Source organism: Eptatretus burgeri, chromosome 4 (assembly GCF_056783735.1).
Source record: "Eptatretus burgeri isolate ZD-2024b chromosome 4, Ebu_testis_v1, whole genome shotgun sequence".
NCBI classification, from domain to species: Eukaryota; Metazoa; Chordata; class Myxini; order Myxiniformes; family Myxinidae; genus Eptatretus; species Eptatretus burgeri.
In genome coordinates this window covers 18,349,836-18,359,835 of record NC_140964.1, presented here as the reverse complement: position 1 = coordinate 18,359,835, position 10,000 = coordinate 18,349,836, and the positions used below count along the sequence as shown (strand labels likewise).

Here is a 10,000-nt window from a genome sequence, read left to right as displayed (position 1 = left end):
AACGTTTTCAGATATCGTGCTGTCCTGTATGTTCGTTTAGCTCGATCACTCATTGGTGAAGAATCGGTTCAAAAATTGTCAGATCTGGATTTCGAAGTTCACCAAAATCGAATCAATTATTCTTTGTTACATACCCAACCTGCTCATCACTTTTCATCCGAATGTGTTCACAACTTTTTCAGATATCCTGTTCACAAACAGTCAGACAGACAGACAGACGGGGCTGAAAACAGAACGTCCGTCCATCCACCTTCAGTGGCGGAGGTAATCAGATGAGTAATAGACAACGAGGTGAAGATGTCTCACCAGTTGAGACATAGCAGGGGGACGATAATCATTTGTCAGGTGTAATATAGAATCGACAGATGTTTTGCATAATTCTCAAAAATATTTCTTCTTATCTTTTTCCCTGTTTTGAATAAAAATTTAATGCAGAGAATAATTATTTGAAGGTTATATCGAAAATGACAATGCACGGAATCAATCATTTGAGGCAGGCGTGTAACAAAGTTTGAATACATGGAAACTCATGGTTCGTTTCATGCTTGGGTCCCAATATTCTAATGTCTTGTCCCAGTATAAATGAGAGTTTTTGTATGTAAAGCGTGTTCTGTCCGTGTGAGATGGTATGAAAATGCTCGTCTCGTTGGAAAGATATTTATGCAAATCATGGTTCTTGATAAACATTGAAATTAACGCCCCAGGCAATTGGTTTCCACTCATTTGGAACATGAAAGACCTCAGGTGAAAGCAACATAAATTCTCTACTTCCAGAAATCATATTTTTCAAGAAATAATCGATTAGTGCATGATCGCATCCCTGCGTTCGAGATAACCCTTATTATAGCTCTTTTTCTGTCGAATAATTATAATTTTATCCAGTTGTGCATTCACTGAGTTGCCCCCAAGTCAGAATACCATCATTTAAATAAGTTAGCATTGAAGTACAAGTTACAAATGATTGATGCTTGAAGTTATAAATTACAAATGCTCCAAATTCTACAAGGTACAAATGCTTGAAGTACAAATGCTTGAAGTACAAATGCTACAAGGTACAAATGCTTGAAGTACAAATGCTTGAAGTACAAATGCTACAAGGGACAAATGCTTGAAGTACAAATGCTACAAGGTACAAATACTTGAAGTACAAATGCTTGAAGTACAAGCATAATACAAGGTACAAATGCTTGAAGTACAAGCATAATACAAGTTATGTCATATGTTAAATGAAAATGTCTGTTTCAATCCAGGATGGAGGGGGTTTCCTATGGCATTCACTAAAGCAATGCAAGTTGAATCTGGCAAGGCCTGAGTTACACTTCCTTATTTGAGGATTTGTTCAAGTTGAGATTTGTTAGTTAATCTCAGAGACTCGTCAGTAATTACCAAAGATATTGGCACAGGAATGAGCTCTTTCTGAAGAAGGTTATCCAAATTTATAGCACGTCTTGATTCAACTGAGGCCACTGGTCGGCACAACAAATCTTGGTCAGCCTTTATTTGTGTTGCTAATAGTGTGCAATGACTTAAAGATTTTGTTTTTTGTTTTGTGCACAACCCTTTGGAAGTTAACTTGTTTGTTGATCAGCCTTTCTGTGCTGAAGCAACTTGAAAGTTCCTGTCCCTTTGTAGGTTCTTATAGTTAGAAGATCACCATGAGTGGTGATCATCAGGTTCAGGGATTCTGTTGTGAAGATGTGTTGACCTTCAAATTACATTCGCAATTTCAGAACATTTGCTTCATATTGTTTTCTCCAAGATGGGCACATCTCGTTGTAATCTCATTCGTTATTATCACTATCATCTTATTGCAGGACCAAACATCGTCCACGTTGATGTCTCAAAACGTGTTCGCTCATGAGTCTCGGCCCGAAGGGTTTGCGAGATTATTGTAACGTGTGTGTGTGTGTGTGTGTGTGTGTGTGTGTGTGTGTGTGTGTGTGTGTGTGTGTGTGTGTGTGTGTGTGTGTGTTTGTAATGTTTGTGGATATAATATGTTCATGTCATCTATAACGTGTGTGTATATAATCCTAACTATAATTCACGGACTGACGTTTGTGTGTTTGTTTGTGTTTGTTTGTGTGTTTGTGGGTGTGTTTAGTGCACTACTGCTCTTACAGTTCTGCGCCAATTACATCCAGACTTGCTACACTGGATCAGCATGACCCCAACTAATGTGGTGGGGTGTTTTTTTGTGTTGGGGTGTTTTTTTTTAATCTTTGCCGGTGGTCTTGGGGTGTGCATGAGTGGGGAGAGAGGGAAGCAAATTTTCCATGTTAATGTGTATCGTTTCGCACCACCTCCAGGTGGAGGAGGGTATTCAAGTCTCCACCATTGACAGTGCGGGATACCTCTCCCCACGTTTTCCAGTGTGGTGAGGTGTTTTGAATTACAATCAGTAAGTATGTTTTTACTTCATGCATGTATCTTGGGTTTTTTTTGCCTCTACATCGCCCAAATAACGGGATCTATCAGAAAAATGTGTTGCATGTTTGGAATAAAATCGCCCATGGGGCATGTACTCTGCTTGTACATATAATGTCATGTATAACATGTGTGTATATAACATGTGGAATTTGTCATGCATAACATGTATGTATATAACATGTTCGACACGTGGCACATGCACACACGTTATGGCACACACACACACGTCGTGGCACATGCACACACGCATACGTGGCACATGTATATATACACATATAATATGTGACCTGCCATGTATAATTTGTGTGGATATAACATGTGCAACATGTGGCATAATACGTGTGTATATAACATGGGCGACATTTGACATGTGCATATAACATGCACAATATATCATGTATAACATGTATGTATATAACATGTGCAACATGTCACATATGTGTAGATAACATGGGGGACATACGTGTGTATCCATGTGATATGTAACATATGTGTATATATAACATCTGTGATATGTGACATATAATACAAGTGTATATAATGCGTGGAATATGTGACGTGTGTATATAACGTGTGATATGTCACGTATAATGTATTTATAATGTGAAATATGCCAAAGATGTGTATGTAACATGTGCAACATATGTGTGTTTTTAACATGTGTGACATCTGACATATACTAATGTGTATATAGTGTGGAGCATGTGACATATAATATGTATATATAACATGTGCAATATGTCACATATAACGTGTGTAGATAACAAGTGCAACATGTCACGTACAATATGTGTGCATGTAGCAAGTGCGACATGTCACATAATATGTGTATATAACATGTGCATGCGCCACATTTCATGTAATATATGTGTGGATAACATGTGCCAAGTGTCATGTATTATGTGTGAATATAATATATGCAACATGTCATGTATAATATGTGTGCATATAACATGTGCGACATGTCATGTATATGTGTGTATATAACATGTGTGACATCTCATGTATAATATGTGTGTATATAACATGTGCATGTGCTACATGTCATGTTTAATGTGTGTATATAACATGTGCAACATGTCACGTATAATGTGTGTGTATATAACATGTGCAACATGTCACGTATAATGTGTATATAACATGTGCAACATGTCACGTATAATGTGTGCATATAACATGTGCGACATGTAATGTATATGTGTGTATATAACATGTGCATGTGCTACATGTCATGTTTAATGTGTGTATATAACATGTGCAACATGTCACGTGTAATATGTGTATATAACATGTGCATGTGCCATGTGTCATGTATAATATGTGTGCATAACATGTGCCACGTGTCATGTATAATGTGTGTGCATAACATGTGCCACATGTCATGTATAATGTGTGCATATAATATGTGCAACATGTCATGTATAATGTGTGTATATAATATGTGCGACATGTCATGTATAATGTGTGTATATAATATGTGCGACATGTCATGTATATGTGTGCATATAACATGTGCGACATGTCATGTATATGTGTGTATATAACATGTGCGACATGTCATGTATATGTGTGTATGTAACGTGCGACATGTCATGTATATGTGTGTAAGTAACGTGCGACATGTCATGTATATGTGTGTATGTAACGTGCGACATCTCACATATAATATGTGTGTATATAGCATGTTCCACGTGCCATGTATAATATGTGTGTATGTAACATGTGCCACATGTCATGTATTATGTGTGAATATAATATGTGCAACATGTCATAATATGTGTGCATATAACATGTGTGAAATGTCATGTATATGTGTGTATATAATATGTGCGACATCTCACATATAATATGTGTGTATATAACATGTGCATGTGCCATGTGTCATGTATAACATGTGCCATATTAGATTGAAAAGAAAAACGTTAAAAATATTCTTCTCCAGAACTGCTGAACAGATCAATACAAAATGTCATACACATGATCCACTTGCAGAGGGAATACACTTTGAAATTTTTTTCCATATTCACCTTCCTTGATGCAATTTCGCCTGAATGTGCACAAAAGTAGTTCATAAATATCCTAATAATTGATCAATAATCAATATCGCTACGGATAATGGCAATACATGTGACATAATAGGGTGTATTGATGATACGGGTATGGGGACCATAAAAGCAGTGGGCCATAATTGTAGCGTGTTCAGTTAACGATGGCATTTTTGTTCAGAACGAGCACGTGAGGCGAGACTATGCGCTTCACTGAGTGCCGTTCCACTCCTAGTTATATGTTGTCGTCGATTTGTCATGATCTCTCTCTGTCCATGTAATACCGAAAGACCACCAGCTACTTCCCCCATTATTTTTTATCAATGTGCTTAAAACCTTGATCATGAGAAATCTGGTTAAACTGGTGATTACTTTCTTTCACAACAGTCATCACTCAAAAGGTCATTGTACGCAACTGGACCCCGATCTACAAGTTGCCTTGCATCAGCAAGGAAGATTGTGGCCCATCTTGTGCAATGAGTATGGTCATACAAAGCAAACTGAGGGATCATATCAGCTAAACTTGACAGACAGCTGCGAGTCACGACTTCGAAAAGCATGGGTAAACCTCTCAATATTTTCCACCAGCTCCATGTACCGGCCCCATATGTTGTGGGTGGGATTATCTTCATCGGACTTCTCAAATTCGACCAGACTGTGAAGCTATTCATACACGTGAGGTGTAATCTCTTTCATACTCTTGAGAATACCTTCTTCATTTTTTCTCTTGGAATCTCTTACTTATATCTGCTGAAAGGCACTTGATTGAAGCATCCATGTTCCTTCCATTGCTGTGAATCCATTCCTCAAAAGATGGCCAGATGATTCTCCATAGTGCCTCCAGCATCGGTTTGCGTGCTCGTATTCGACGGTTCCAAGTCTGTCCTTGCAGAATTCCGTCAGCTGTATTTTCACCGAACACACCGCCATGTATCGGGATGGGTTTCAATCCAGAATCAATCATGCGTTGACTTATCACTTTAGAACAATTAATTTGAGAGGAGAAGGCACCAAGCATCGGGTTGATCTACTGGCATTGTGATTTGAACCACTTGGCCTTTGAATACAGTACAGCTGTTCGTATAAGGTGAGCATGGCGTATTCTTGATCCAAGCAATTTGTAATGTCCATACACCTGGTCATGATAGTCTGGAGCATATCTTTGTCATGAGCCGGTGCATAGATGATTAGTCAGTGACCAATGATGCTTGTGGGTACTGCTTTCTCTGGTCTACTGTATCGAATATTTGGTTAAAAGCACTCCGAGCAGGAACATGCATTGATGCATTCACTGACCACAGCATGCCCTGTACATGAACCTTGACCTTGACATTTTCATTTGGCTTGAAAAGGGACACATCCAGCTCACCAGCAAAGATAGGCTCAGGCTGCTGTGAACGAACACCCGCATCTTTTAGTTCCTGGAACTCTGGCATGACGATTATATTTGTCTGTGATGTGAGCTTCCCAATGATGGATGACTCCTAATTTTTAGTGATAACTGGTCTGGCAAACATTGCAGATTTTGGTGCATGAAATGGTCCTTTACCATCGAAAATCTCTTTACTTATGTCAATGTTGTCATTGTCAAGTCTGAGATATCCTGGAAGCTTCAGGTGGGCAATGTTTGAAGGAATGAAGGAGTTTGAAGGATATCCCATGAGAAGGATATCTCGAAAAGTTATGGACGGATTCGGACGGAACTTGGTGGATGATTTGGGTATGTGACGAGGACAAGCCGGCTAGATTTTGGTTGAGGTCCGGATGCAGATCCGGCCTGTCAGTGGGATAGGTATGCGCTCCACTGATTGCTGTTTTAGTTTTCATACTGTTTTAGGATTGTAGAGATAATGGATGTGTCAACTTGTACAGCCATCTAATAGATAACAGTATGACCTGACCTAATTGTACCAGCGTCTTTGATCTCTGCCTCGTGAACTGTAACACTCAGAGCTAGGTGCTTTGGTATCTTCTTTCTGCCAACAAATAAGAAGAAGACAATGTCTTGTGCTATGTTGAGAACCTTCATTTTTTTAATCTGTCGTCATCATCATGACCTTCGCCTTCTGCGAAAGGTTATGTTTTGGTCGGCGTGCATTTATTTATTTATTTATTTATTTGTAATCTTGTGATTCGTACAATTCAAAAAGTATTAAACCGAATTGCATGAAATTTGGTGGGATGATTGGTTATTAGCCAGGAAGCATTCGATTAGATTTTGGGATCGTTCGGGTCAAAGGTCAAGGGCAAGGTCACGAAAAGGTCAAAATCGTCTTTTTACGATAACACGGTCAATTTTTATTCAATTTGCATGCAACTAACGCCAAAATGTTCAGAATTCAACGCCTCATCTTGTGATATGCAATATGACATAATGACGCCCATACTCTCGTTACCGGTTAGGGGTCAAAGTTCAGGGGGTCACAACCTTGAAAAATATGCGGTTTTTGTCATAACGCGGTCAATTCTTGTCCGCTTTACATGAACCCAGCACCAAAATGTTCAGAATTGAATGCCCAATCGTGTGACACAATTACGTCATAACACATGTCACCGGTTGGGGTAAAATGTCGGGGGGGGGTCACGCCCTTGAAAAATATGCGGTTTTCGGCATAACTCAGTCAATTCTTATTCGATTTGCATGAAACCAGCATCAAAATATTCACTATTTTGTCCTCCATGCTCTCATGCCAGGTGCAACTAGAACGGGCACTCGACACAGTGCATACCTTCGCGCGGCCACTTTTCTGAGAGTGTGGAGAACAGAATAGTGAACATTTCTTTTTTAGTGATTTTAAAAAGACGGGGGGGGGGGGGGACTGAACTTACGAAATGTGCAGAAATTATTGGCATGCGCACTTAATAAGAAATTGTTCTTTGCCCTTTTATTAATTAGGAACGAGCTGATGTCATTCTTTATAATATCAAAAATAGCACGATTAGCTTAATGTGTCTATTTTACATGACATTGTCATGATGTGTTCGGCTGTCGTTGCAATTTAAAACAATTTAAAACGAGACTCGCCAAAACGACGTGAGTTGATTGTTGTTTAGTCCGTAGCCCCCGAAAGTCGGGGGAGGGGGTCATGACATTATAGATATGTGGTTTGTGTCATAAGAACATTCATATGAAACCAGTTCCCCGCACTCATACCAAGAACAAAAAAGTAGTGGCGGCGAAGGTATGCGCTCTATGAGTGCCCGTTCTAGTTATCTTTTAGCATGGCTTCTGTCAAATCCGCCAATGAAATCATGATTAGATCTTGAGTGAAACTTTGTATTATCAACTGAGTGCTGCAGTCTCCATATCAGATGCGTCATCTAATGAATGAGATTATTTTTTGGTGTTGACTCTTCTGCTTCTTATGCTTGTTTGTCTATCAGTTGCTTCAAATTCTGAATCCATCCATTGGGACCATACTCTGTGCAGAGTCAGTGCTGCCAAAGCAGTCTCCTGGGCAATTGGGGGCACAATCCTGGATGGGTCACCATTCCAACACAGGACACTCAAGTGGCTCAATCATCCCAGCAAGCCGGTACTTATTTTGCCAACCTCAGAAGGATAACAGGCTGTCAACCCCACCTGGTATGAATTCATATTAATTCAACAGCCAAGCAAGATTTGAACTCAGGACCTGAGGATCCCAAACATACCACCTGGACCATTAAGCCAACACCAGGCACACATTTTGAATGGCATTTCTTCATAATAACGATTGGAACAAGAGAAGAGGCTCACAAGGATTGAGTTGACACACAAATTAAATGTCGACTTGGAAGTATCATTGAATAGGATCCTTGAAATTTCGACTGCGGTAAGTTACCAGTTGATCATCGACCTGTGTTGGTCGTTTTCAATATTTTCCCACACTTTATCAATGGAATACACTACACCTCAAGGCATCCCTGCCTCAGCTCTCTCATTACTGCACTGAAAGTATACATTACCGTGCTCACCCTGCTCATGATTACAATGTTGCTGAACAATGGCTGAGTAACATGAAAGATGTAATTTGCCTTCTACTGCTGTGAGGCCATGCGTTCCTGCAACCCTGTGCCTCATCATTGGATCATGTTGTGACGTCCGGATAGTCTTTGTTGAAGTGGAAAGGGTTCGGGCATCAGTAAGTTTCTGTTACCCTGGTCCCTTTGACAAAATATGCAGTTGTCCCAGCCAACAGCATCATGAGATTGTCCTCGGGTATACTGTAATTACTGTTCAAAGGCACGAGTTTGACCCAAATCTCTCATACCTTTTTTTTTGGTGGTTGCACGATTCCGTTTGATCTCTGATTGAATCCTCTGCAAATCCAGTTTCTGCAAACGATGGAAGCAAGCAATGAATTCTTGATCAATGTACTTTTGTGTTTCTTTTATTGCTCTATCAGGGAAGATCTGAAGACGTTACTGTGTTGCATTGCACAGTTTAGGATCCTTTGTGTTGATGAATGGGCAAGCTCTGCTCTGGCGTTGAACTAAACACTCACTCAGGTCAGTGTCTGTGCTCCGTTTACGAGCATTCCTCTGGAGGGATAAAACTGGCTCCGTCTTATTACTTCGGTCATGGATCAGCAGGTAGAGGAACCTGAAAATACACAAAACTTGCTTCATCAGCAAGCACCGACACTACTCTTACCGTCGAATCCCTCAACTAATCTATGAAAGGCAAATCTTCATGGGGTACCGGAAGCAGCCTGAAAACAAAATAAACAAGGTCCCGTGTGTTGCAGATGTCGTGGGATGCAAAAGGTGCTTGTTGTCTCCTTTCTGTACCAGGCAGGTATTATTCTTATGCAATACAATGTGCACATTTCGATGCTAATATACGTGCATACATGTTTCCCTCCACCATCGAAGGTCGAAGGAGGTTATGTTTTCACCCCTGTCTGTCTGTCTGTCTGTCTGTCTGTCTGTTACTTGGCGAAAAATTTTTTTTTTGGGTAGGTAATATTTGGGTAATATATATACCGGAAATTTACCCATTGGGTAGGTGATGAGGACAAATTGATTCGATTTTGGTGAAGATCCATATCCAAATCCGGATACGAGAATTTTTTTTTATCTCCAATGTGATTCTTAACTCTTGAGAGATGGGGCCAAAAACAATATTTGGCGTGATGTTTCAAAAAATTCTTTCCAAAGATATATTCTCCTGGATCAGGTATTGCATGGCAGACGTATATGCTCTGCCAAATGCACTTCTAATTATATTTGTATTAATGTCCAAGTAAGTGTATTTTGTGGACATTCGCCTTCCTTTAACCGAAATCCCGATAACTTTATTTTTATTACATCATGTTGTCTTTACAGGCTGATGCAACCACACAGACGAAAACCAATAAATGAAATCTATCCACAAATATTTTAAATTAAATGAGCTCAGTGATGCATAACCAAATCACCATATGATACTATGAAGACAATTGAAATTTGTTTTCAAGCAGAAATGTACTTTATTTTGTGCCCATTCAGGCTAACAATGCATATTATGTGAAAAATTCACAAAACAAGTTGTACCAGCAACATAA

General features: G+C 39.5%; 1 protein-coding gene across 2 annotated transcripts in view; it reads left to right on the top strand.

Moving 5' to 3' along the window:
* LOC147027562 (MAGUK p55 subfamily member 2-like) overlaps nucleotides 1-10,000 on the top strand; it is a 745,773-nt gene that overhangs the window by 68,497 nt on the left and 667,276 nt on the right. Inside the window, exon 2 of one of the 2 annotated variants that reach the window (XM_085877071.1) lies at nucleotides 2,307-2,398. The exons of the other annotated variant lie outside the window; for it this stretch is intronic. The gene's annotated coding sequence lies outside the window, so the exon portion shown is untranslated. The remainder of the gene's footprint in view (nucleotides 1-2,306; nucleotides 2,399-10,000) is intronic. 2 annotated transcript variants of the gene reach the window in all.